This window comes from Halichoerus grypus, chromosome 5, assembly GCF_964656455.1.
Source record: "Halichoerus grypus chromosome 5, mHalGry1.hap1.1, whole genome shotgun sequence".
NCBI lineage: Eukaryota > Metazoa > Chordata > Mammalia > Carnivora > Phocidae > Halichoerus > Halichoerus grypus.
The window spans coordinates 73,427,190-73,438,925 of record NC_135716.1 but is presented as its reverse complement, the minus strand read 5'-3'; the positions used below and the strand labels follow the sequence as shown (position 1 = coordinate 73,438,925).

Genomic DNA, 11,736 nt, shown 5'->3' with positions numbered 1-11,736 from the left:
TTCATGCCCAATAGGATGGCAACTATCAAAAAAAACATAAATAGGGATGCTTAGGCGGCTCAGTCGGTTAAGCGTCTGCCTTTGGCTCAGGTCATGATCCCAGGGTCCTGGGATTGAGCCCCACATTGGGCTCCCTGCCAAGCAGGGAGTCTGCTTCTCCCTCTCCCTCTGCCTGCCACTCCCCCTGCTTATGCATTCTCTGTCTCTGTTAAATAAATAAATAAAATCTTAAAAAAAAAAAACATAAATAGGGAGGCCTGGGTGGTTCAGTCGGTTAAGCGTCTGCCTTCAGCTCAGGTCATGATCTCAGGGTCCTGGGATTGAGTCCCACATTGGGCTCCTTGCTCAGCAGGAAGCCTGCTTCTCCCTCTGCCTGCCACTCCCCCTGCTTGTGCTCTCTCTCTCTCTGACAAATAAATAAAATCTTTTTAAAAACATAAATAATTAGGCCTCCTGCTCCTCACACCGCCGTCCTGAGTCACTGCCTGCACAGCTCCGACCGCCTGGCTCCCCGTGCTAGCCACCGATATTTGGAGTTCTTACAACATGGCAGACGTTGACAACAAAGAACAGTCTGAACTTGATCAAGATTTGGAAGATGTTGAAGAAGTAGAAGAAGAAGAAACTGGTGAAGAAACAAAAATCAAAGCACGTCAGCTGACTGTTCAGATGATGCAAAATCCTCAGATTTTTGCAGCCCTTCAAGAAAGACTTGATGGTCTGGTAGAAACACCAACAGGATACACTGAAAGCTTGCCTAGGGTAGTTAAAAGATGAGTGAATGCTCTCAAAAATCTTCAAGTTAAATGTGCACAGATAGAAGCCAAATTCTATGAGGAAGTTCATGATCTTGAAAGAAAATATGCTGTTCTCTATCAGCCTCTATTTGATAAGCGATTTGAGATCATTAATGCAATTTATGAACCTACGGAAGAAGAATGTGAATGGAAACCAGATGAGGAGGATGAAATTTTGGAGGAGCTGAAAGAAAAAGCCAAGATTGAAGATGAGAAAAAGGATGAAGAAAAAGAAGACCCCAAGGGAATTCCTGAATTCCGGTTGACTGTTTTAAGAACGTTGACTTGCTCATTGATATGGTTCAGGAACATGATGAACCTATTTTGAAGCACTTGAAAGATATTAAAGTGAAGTTCTCAGATGTTGGCCAGCCCATGAGTTTTGTCTTAGAATTTCACTTTGAACCCAATGAATATTTCACAAATGATGGGTTGACAAAGACATATAGGATGAGGTCAGAACCAGATGATTCTGATCCCTTTTCTTTCAATGGACCAGAAATTATGGGTTGTACAGGGTGCCAGATAGATTGGAAAAAAGGAAAGAATGTCACTTTGAAAACCATTAAGAAGAAGCAGAAACACAAGGGATGTGGGACAGTTTGTACTGTGACCAAAACAGTTTCCAGTGACTCTTTCTTTAATTTTTTTGCCCCTCCTGAAGTTCCTGAGAGTGGAGATCTGGATGATGCTGCTGAAGCTATCCTTGCTGCAGACTTTGAAATTGGTCACTTTTTACGTGAGCGTATAATCCCAAGATCAGTGTTATACTTTAGTGGAGAAACTATCGAAGATGATGATGATGATTATGATGAAGAAGGTGAAGAAGCAGATGAGGAAGGGGAAGAAGAAAGAGATGAGGAAAATGATCCAGACTATGACTCAAAGAAGGATCAAAACCCAGCAGAGTGCAAGCAGCAGTGAAGCAGGATGGTTTACCTTCTGCTCCCCTGGAAAGGATGATTTTACATCATTTGACAAGCCTATTTCAAGTTTCTTTGTTGTTATTGTTTGTTTGCTTTTTTTTGTTTTTGCAGCCTAAAATAAAAATGTCAAATATAATTTTAAAAAAATAATTATTGGCAAGGATATAGAGAAATTGGAACCTTTGGGCGTTGCTGGGAGGAAAGTAAAATGGTACAGGCACCTAGAAAAAATTATCGTAGCTCCTCAAAAAAGTAAACATAATATCATGTATATAATCCACGAATTACACTTCTAGTTATACCCAAAAGTAGTGAAAGCAGAACTTGAATAGGTATTTGTACATCAGTGTTCATAGCAGCATCTCGTAACAGCCAAAAGAATGAAACAACCCAAATGTCCATGGCTGGGTGAATGGATAAACAAAATGCAGTGTATATACACACAGAGGAATGTTACACAGTCTGTAAAAGGAATGAAGTTCTAATACATGCTACAACATGAATAAAACTTGAAGACATTATGTGAAATGAAATAAACCAGACACAAAAGAATATTGAATGATTTCACTTATATGCAGTACCTATGCAGTGAAATTCATAGAGACAGAAAGTAAAGCAGTGGTCACCAGGGGCTGGGGGGGCGCGGAGTTTAATGGGTACAGAGTTTCAGTTTGAGATGTCTAAGAAGTTATAGAAATGGGTAGGGGTGATGGTTGCCCAACAATGTGAATTATACACTCAAGAAAGGTTCAAATGGCATGTTTTATATATGTTTCCCACAATTTTAGTTTAAAAACTTAAAAAAAAATCATAGGATATGCTATTTGGCAACCATAACAGTAATAAATGATTTAGGCATCAATGGATGCTAATACTGGTGGGTGAAAATATGATGGAGAACAGGAAACTTAGAGTATCAAGGTACCTCCCTTCTATTAATTGTAGAAGGAAAACAGTGACTTTTAGAGTGGAGAAACCAGGCACCTTAACCAAGTGATCAAGTTCACTTCACCAGTATTAGAGGTAGTGGACCCTCTGGGCCTCCTGACAGCTTCACCAGGAAGAACACAACAGCACTTCATTTCAGCAGTGCTCCTGCCAAAAATGCGTAGCCTAAATCTAATGATGAGGAAATATCAGGGTAAAAGATACCACAATGAAGAAGGAAATTTCCAGTTCAACTGGTTTACAACAAGGAAGATTTTTTTCTTTCACCAGGAGGCAGAATGGCCCCAGGCTTAGCTAATCTAGCATTTCAGATTTGTTTTTGTCTCTTGACATTTTTTACTCTGCCATCCTTAGCCTAGTTTAGCTGCCCTGTGGTTGCAAGAATGGCCGTGGCTCCCGTGTTATGTTCCAGACGTAGCAATGGGCAACAGAGACAAGAAGCTATCTCTTCTCGTGCTTCTCACTTTTAATCAGTGAGGAAAAGATTTCTTAGAAGACCCCACTATAGTTACCCTCCTGGGTCTTTGACCCAAGCTGGGTCACATGCGAACCCCAAACACATCTCTGGCAAGGGGAAAGGATTGGACTATTCAGCAACTCTGTGGGTGTCTTGTGGGGAAGTGTGGCCACTCAAACCAAAGTGGGGCTCTTCGGCAAGGAAGAAACAGGAATGGCTGTTTCAGGGTGAATGGTGGACCTCCAGGGTCAAGGCCAGCTGCAACTTAGAATGTTAGATGATTCATTAATCAGGTAGGGGACCAAGGGTCACCATGGGGGAAGGTTAGGGGAGAGGAAATTGTAAATTACATCTGGAGGTCGGTAGACAGCAGTAGCAAAGACACATGAATGATGTTGTAAGCAGAAGATATAGATCTGAAAAGAGGCTCTTTTTGTTGGTTAAAATGGGCAACTAAGGGTATTGAAGTGGTAGCAGGCATGCAATGTGAAGTGCATGAAAAATCCTGTAACCCACCTTTTTTGTAAAAACTAACGTCTTCAGTGTTAGTGAGTAGGAATGGGAAATGAGAGAATACATGCTCAAATAATGGGACTTGGGTAAATGAGGAAAAATAAAGTTTTTCCAGGAGAAAATGGATGGACTATGTCCTTTATGTAATTATCTTTTTAGTGCTTTAAAAACAAAAACATTCTCTGGATTCACAATGTCCCTGTCTAGCCTAGTATAGTGCTTTATCGCCCTGAGTCTCAAGAAACCTAATCAATACCATGCTTGCCTAAATGTAAGGCCAATTAGTCTTTTTCAGTCTTAAACACACATGAAATACAACTGTTCATTTCCCAAAGTTGCTCCACACAGATTTCACAAAATCCATTTAATTATATCACGGAACACTTAAAAGATACCTCATTGTAGCATCTCAGGCTGGCAGTGCCAATCAATAAAAATGAACAATTCCTAGATTCGATTTGCAGAAAACTCAATACAATACATTTTACAGGGGGATTTCTTTGTTATGTCTACATTCTAGGCTTGGTGTTGTCCCGAAAGCTGATCTTTAGGGGATCAAATTCTTTCCATTTGTCAATAGAGAAAAACATTTTTGAACAGGTTCTAATTTCCTAGCTAGTATAACTTGTTGCTTGGGATTTAAATACGTTGGTGCATTTTTATAAATAAATTAAACCACCTTTTTATATGAAGTCAAACGATGTTATCACAAGAAAATGTTTTAATCTTTTCATACACTTTGCTCATGTATTCAGTGATTATGTATAACACGGCAAGTATTCTGGAAGGAAACAAGGACACAACAGTTAATGAGGCAAACCATTGCTGACAATAATATATGACATGTATCCAGTGTCCAAGGGAGGTACATCTTGTTTTTTTGTTTAGTTTTGTTTTCTGTTTGTTTGTTCTTCTCAAAGAAGTCATGTGAGTTGCCCAAACTATTGTAGCTAAGAAGTGGAAGAAGTAACATTCAAACCCAGTTTGGATGTCTCTAGAACCCAAGTCTTAACCACAATGCTATAATGCTTCTGGCAGATAATATGTGCTAAGAAACTACAAATGTGACAAATGAAATAGAAAGGAAATCTATGGCAGCCAACGTTGCGGGGTCAGAGAAGACCAAAGTGGGTATGACGTTCTAGCTGAACAAGAGTTAGCCAAGGAAAGCAAGAGGAGTTGAGGGAAATGTGCAGCTAAGCAGAGGAAAAGTGGGGGCAAGGTGCAAAGAAACTATAAAAGAAGAAACCCTGTATGGCTACAATCAATAGATGAAAGGAGGGAGAAAGGGCAAGGAGCAAGACTCTACTTGCGAACCTGGTCAACAAAGCAGGACTTTAAATTCAAAGGCACCTCATCCTACCACCTCAATGTGGCTTTCCTATATTCTTCTATTTTCATGAATTTTGTCCTTTAGTTTTAATAGAATATTTCAATTTTTTAAGTTACCAATTGAATACGAATAAATTTAGTTTTCTTTCACTTTTCATATGTTAGACATATGACTTGGGTTACTGTACAATTTTTTGAAGAAAATCATTTTTGATGACGACAAATTCCACATCTTGGTTAGAGTCCTTCACTGTGAAGATATGTTTGACTGGTTTTGAAGGGGATCCTAGCATTTTCAGCTATTTGAAAGGCACAGACCTTACAACAAGTGGGTACATTCTGCTTTATAAACATACTTTGGCAACTGGTTGGCAAGTGGGGACCCAGCTCCGGGCAGTGGCATCTGGAACCACAGGCCAACCAAGAATCAGGTTTTGCAGCCCACAGCCAAGGCTTGCACTTTCAAGAGGTAAGTCTCTGAAGGCACTTGCTTCTAATAGACACCTGTTACATCAAAATTAAAATAATACGGATATGGGAGCAACCTTCAGCATCAATGGGAAAAAAAAAAAAAAACAACCTCCTACAGAACACTCACAGCTTCTTCCTCAGCACCTGCTGCCCCCCGCCCCCAGATCTCTTAACTTTGTGGAAAGAATGGTGCTTCTTGAATCCACTAGAGCAGTCACGTGCACTTCTGCAGAATTTTGGCCCTTTTAAGTTTTTTTGTACATTGCTCAGGTTTTTTTGTTAACTCATGAAAAAGCTTGCCTTTGATCAACTTAAAATATTAGCAAAGGGGGGTACCACATATGAACCATGATGCTTTCATGTTATACCGACACTGTCCCCCTATTTGCCTACTTTACAAGGTTGTAAAGGATTTTTAGAAGACACCTAAAGTGCTTTGAACAGCCCCTGGCTCGTGATGAGTGTTCAGCAGCTGTTGGCTGCTATTATTAAATTGGGATCCTCTCTTATTTACAATGTTTAAAATGAAGCCTTCCGAGCCTTGTCAGGTTACGAGAGATTTCCCAGGCCTAGGAAGGGGGACTGGCACGACAAGGAAGGGCTAGCTGCTGGGTGATGCTGGGTAATGCTGAAGGGAGACTGAACTGAAGGGAGACAGTTACAGATGAGTCTCATTAGGGGAGCCTGACGCAGACTGAGCTGTGGGGGAGCTGGGACAAAGAGCCTGGCGCCATGACAGCCCTTGTCATGTCTGCTTAGTTAGTTACAGATTATAGGATTGGCAATTTTTCATGCAACTGCTTAATCTCTATCCTGGAGGTATCACTTTTAGATGATTTTTCTCCTCTTGACTGACACAAAGGGTTCCATGCAGACCCAAAACACACCACTGTCATCTTAATTAACTTAATACTTTGTTCCCTGGGAAGGTGGATGCTTACTCCAGCAATTCTTTTGTCCTCTTTGGCATTTTGGTGAAGTTCTTACAGTTCAAAATTTGTAAATAGTCATGCACTGTCATATAATATACTTACCCTTTGAAGGCTTGATGGGAATTTCTCTTCTCAGGTCCTCCATGGAATACTGGATCCCATTATGACCCCCAAAGAAGGGAGACGTGAAGAATATTGATGTTTCTCAGGTCCAGCCACACTAATTTAGTACTTGGAGTTTATCTGCAAGTCTTTCACAGAAATGAGATATTCTAACATAGATAGATGACTATCAAATGAGTTCCTGAATATCCACCAGGAAAAAGATGGTTTACCAAAGTAAAGGTGTATTTGTTGTGGAGTATTATGCATCTATTAGAAAGGATGAGTTAGGTCTTTATCTATTCATTTGGAGGGGTGTTCAAGATATGTTTTTTTTCTTTTAAAGCAGGTTGCAAGACAGTGTTTATAATCAGATCTTATGTTTGCAAAAACAGCACGCACACACACCACACACACACACACACCCCAGAGTACATTTCCATCTAGTGCGTATCCATTTGAATATGTCTTGCATGCATGAGGAAGAAGAGGAAGGTGTTCACTGCACACCAGAAGGCTGACAACACACACCTCAGAGGCTCACAGAGGGGGAGGCATGAGGGGGATCTTTTTATTTTCTTTTATGCCTTTGGACAAATTCACTCATTACAAAGAACATGCTTTACTTTTGTATTTTAGAAATCTATTAAAGAGGATTTAAACAGGAAAAATTGGGGCACCTGGGTGGCTCAGTCGTTAAGCGTCTGCCTTCGGCTCAGGTCATGTTCCCAGGGTCCTGGGATCGAGCCCCGCATCAGGCTCCCTGCTTAGCGGGAAGCCTGCTTCTCCCTCTCCCTCTCTCACTCCCCCTGCTTGTGTTCCCTCTCTCTCTGTGCCTCTCTGTCAAATAAATAAATAAAATCTTTAAAAAATAAATAATAAACAGGAAAAGTTGTTCCAACCAAAAACAAAGTTTCCCTAGAAACCTCTATTTTGCCATGATACCTCCACTGTAAGATTAAAAACCATCCTAGAAAGGTGGGGCTGGACTCTAAATCATCTATTACTGTGTGTGTATTTCCTGATTCTTGAAAATGGCCTAACTTGGCTTGGCCTCCTGCTGAATGCCCCCAGCTCCCAAGGCAGTGCCTCCTTTCCAGGGCCTGCTTTTTACCTCTTTTTCCCCTAGCTCCCCTGATGGCAGCCTCTTCACTCACTCCATATCTCTCAATGGCTTCTTAATAACTTGCATTGACTACCTCCAAACCTCTGGGTCCTGAATTGAGAACCGGACTTGATTCCCGCCCCATTTGTTCAGTTGAAACCAGGTCAGAGTTGCACGAGATTGTGTGCCTCAGTTTATATCCTTCCCCAAAGCGATAAATCCTCTCATTTCTGGGGATTCCCTTCCTCATAGTTTCCAAATTGTGGCCCCCTCCTCCTTGAGTCTGAGGATCTGCCAGGAGAAGTAGACCAAGGCTGCAAGTCCACAGTCAAATGAGATGCTTTCCCACCTCATGATTTCATCAAGGTGACTGTAGCAAAGGGTGCTAATTTTCTTTCCTGGTGTCCTTTCTTCTTTTTCAGGAATAGGAACCTCAGTTCGTAGCTGGGCACTTTGCCATCAGCCTCCCTTGTGGTTAGATGTAGTTGTCTGGAGGTTCCTCAAAAAGTTGAAAGCAGAGCTACCTTACGACCCAGCAATTGCACTACTAGGTATTTACCCCAAAGATACAAATGTAGTGCTCCGAAGGGGCACTTGCACCCCAATATTTATAGCAGCAATGTCCACAATAGCCAAACTGTGGAAAGAGCCCAGATGTCCATTGACAGATAAATGGATAAAGAAGATATGGTATATATAAACAATGGAATACTATTCAGCCATCAAAAAGATGAAATATTGCCATTTGCAACAATGTGGATGGAACTAGAGGGTATTATGCTAAGCGAAATAAGTCAATCAGAGAAAGACAATTATCATATGATCTCACTCATATGTGAAATTTGAGAAACAAAAAAGAGGATCATAGGGGAAGAGAGAAAAAATAAAACAAGATGAAATCAGAGAGGGAGACAACCCATAAGAGATTCTTAATCATAGGAAATAAACTGAGGGTTGCTGGAGGGGAGGGGGGTGGAGGGTGGGGGGATGGGGTACCTGAGTGATGGACATTAAGGAGTGATGTAATGAGCACTGGGTGTTATATAAGACTGATGAATCACTGACCTGTACCTCTGAAACTAATAATACTTTATATGTTAATTAATTGAATTTAAAAAAATAAATGAATAATTGCCACTTCCCCAAAATATTTAAAAATAAAATAAAAAACAAAAAAACAAAAAGAAGAAGAAGAAGAAAGGAAGGCAGGGACAAGGGGCCCCCACCCTAAGGGGAAACCACCCTTAAAAGGATTTTACACCACTCTGGAAGGAGCCCTCCACCCTTTCCCATGTGATAGACAGATGACAAAAACTTGATTGGATGACAGGCACATGGAGGGTTAATCAGATTAAAACAGCCCACCAACAAGCCCATAAAATCCCCTAGACTTAGAAACTCCGGTGGCAACCCTCTCGGGTCCCCTCCCTCTTGGGGAGCTTCGTACTATCACTCAAGAAACTTCACAGTCGCTCAATAAACTTTGTTTTGCTCTCCACCCCCCCACCCCCAAAAAAGATGTAGTTGTCTGAGTAAGTGTTGGGTGTTGAGATGTAAACTAAAGTACTATGTGAAGAATTCCAGGAACTCCCTTAGAGGGAGGGGGGCAGAGCTGTTTTCTGCCCACCCTCCTTTCTGTGGTCTGGACCACAATAGGAGCCTAGACCTTGAGCCACGTCATGGACCATGACCCAACTCAGGGGCAGCAGGAGATAATGATGGAAAGGTCCAGGGCACAGATTTCCTTTAAGTGAAAGAAAGATAACCTTCCAATGTTTTGAAGCCACTGTTACTTGGGGTTTTCTGTCACATGCAGACAAACCCATCCTAACTCATACATTGAGGTTCCAAATTCTATAGTGATTGATTGCTGCTTTACTCACTGTATAAGTTTTTAATCAACAGGTAGTTGTTAAGCATCTATTATGTGCCCAAGCATTGCTCTATGCTCTGAAGGACACAAAGAAAGTAGAAAAAGAGAGTCACAGTCCTGAAGAGGTTTATATCCTACTTAGGCAGCTAAGATGGAAATAAGAAAACAATGAAAGGGCAGGAAAAGCTAGCACTATATTTAATTAACTTATGTGAAAGTGGTTGAAAGTCCGAGAGGAGTTGTTTTTTTTTTTTTTAAAGATTTTATTTATTTATGAGAGAGAGAGCGTGCACATGCATGAGCAGGGGGGCACACAAGCAGGGGGAATGGCAGGCAGAGGGAGAAGCAGGCTCCCCTCTGAGCAATGAGCCCGATGCAGGACTGGATCCTAGGACCTGGGATCATGACCTGGGCCAAAGGCAGACGCTTAACCAACTGAGCCCCCAGGAGCCCCCCAAGAGGAGTTTAGAGGAATGGAAATTGGGAAGAATGACAGTAGTCTTCATTCTGTCAGAATGGATTATTTTCTTTCTTTTTTTTATTATTTATTTAAATTCAATTCAGTTAACATATACTGTATTATTAGTTTCAGAGGTAGAATTTAGTGATTCATCAGTTGCATATAGCACCCAGTGCTCATTCCATCAAGTGCCCTCCTTAATGCCCATCACCCACTTACCTCATCCCCCCACGCACTTCCCCTCCAACAACCCTCAGTTTGTTTCCTAGAGTTCAGCATTGCTTATGGTTTGGCTCCCTCTCTATTTTTGTCTTACTTTATTTTTCCTTCCCTTCCCCTATGTTCATCTGTTTTGTTTCTTAAATTCCACATATGAGTAAAATCATATGGTATTTGTCTTTCTCTGACTGACTTATTTTGCTTAGCATAATACCCTCTAGTTCCATCCACATCGTTGCAAATGGCAATATTTCAATTTTTGTGATGGCTGAGTAATATTCCATTGTGTGTGTGTATATATACACCACATCTTCTTTATCCTTCATCTGTCAATGGACATCTGGGTTCGTTCCATAGTTTGGCTACTGTGGACATTGCTGCTATAAAAATTGGGGTGCATGTGTCCCTTTGAATCACTATGTTTATTTTCAATGAGGAATGCCTATAAATTCTGTTGTTAAAGGTTGTTGTTAAATGAGTTAAGTGATTTCTCTAAAGGCTTGTTATGCCTCATTCAATACTTCAGGTTAGACTTTTAAAATAAATCAAGAAGTGCTAGAATAATAAAATCACTAACAGAATGCAGAATTATTGCTCAAATGATGAGAGATGACTCGAGATGATCATTGGACAGAAGACAATTTTTGGTTAGTTCTTCTAAGTCTGCTAATGTGTTTCAGTTTCCCAATGGCAATGTGATGAGGACTGGGAAAGCACAAGTCTTCTTGGACTTCCTACTGCTGGTGCCCACACTGGACTGCCTATCCCTATTCCAGCCAGTTCATAATATCATGATCTGCATGATATTACTAAAACCCCAACTTTCTCCATGCCTCTGACTTTTGTACCAGAAGCATAGATTTATAAATCATTGCTGCTCAGATTTATAAATGTATAACTTCAAAACTATCTGCTCTGGAAGATTGGATTTGTTTAGAATCTCTGTTAGGAGTAAGAGACAAACTCCCTACTTCTTCCCCAGATTTTCAGAATGGGTCAGTTATGGAAATGAGCCTTCCACCCATCACATTCAGTAGTTGTGGACAGAGTAAGTCCACTAAGAGTTGTTTTCTTAAAATCCATGTCTTGCTTTTAGCCCAGATCCTCTAGAAAGCAGAGCTGGGGGCAAGGATTAAGATGCTAATATTTTATTTAGGAAATGCAAGCCGAGGGCATCAATGGTAAAGTAAAAAGAGAGGTAAGGCAGGCAGAACTGTGACACAGCATGATGGGATGTGTTAGCATGACTGCTCGAGCTGTTTTTCATTCAGTGACAACAAAAAACAGCAGGTTGCTCTGCAGTATGTTTATTCACCACATACCATCTTCCAGAAGGGTTGTAAAGAGGGACTGCATCTCAGAGTAGTCCACCGCAGAGAGAAAGGAAGGGAATGCACAGGCCTAACTTCCACTCATCGCTTGGCTCCCCCTCACTGGTACTCACCACAAGGGGAGCTAATTCCCTCACGTGCCCAGGTAGTATCATCCAGCCCATTGGCAGCCACTCGGAAAGGCAAATATCATATTCTTCTGTGTAAAGTGTTAACAAAGTCCAAAAGTGGAAGGCCAACATGGTGCAAGGAGTGGGCCAACCAAGGAAT

At 41.1% G+C, this 11,736-nt stretch overlaps 1 pseudogene; it reads left to right on the top strand.

The window, feature by feature from the left end:
- The first annotated feature begins 454 nt into the window (after positions 1 to 454).
- On the top strand, positions 455 to 1,858 carry LOC144381859 (nucleosome assembly protein 1-like 1 pseudogene; annotated as a pseudogene).
- Positions 1,859 to 11,736: the final 9,878 nt, after the last annotated feature.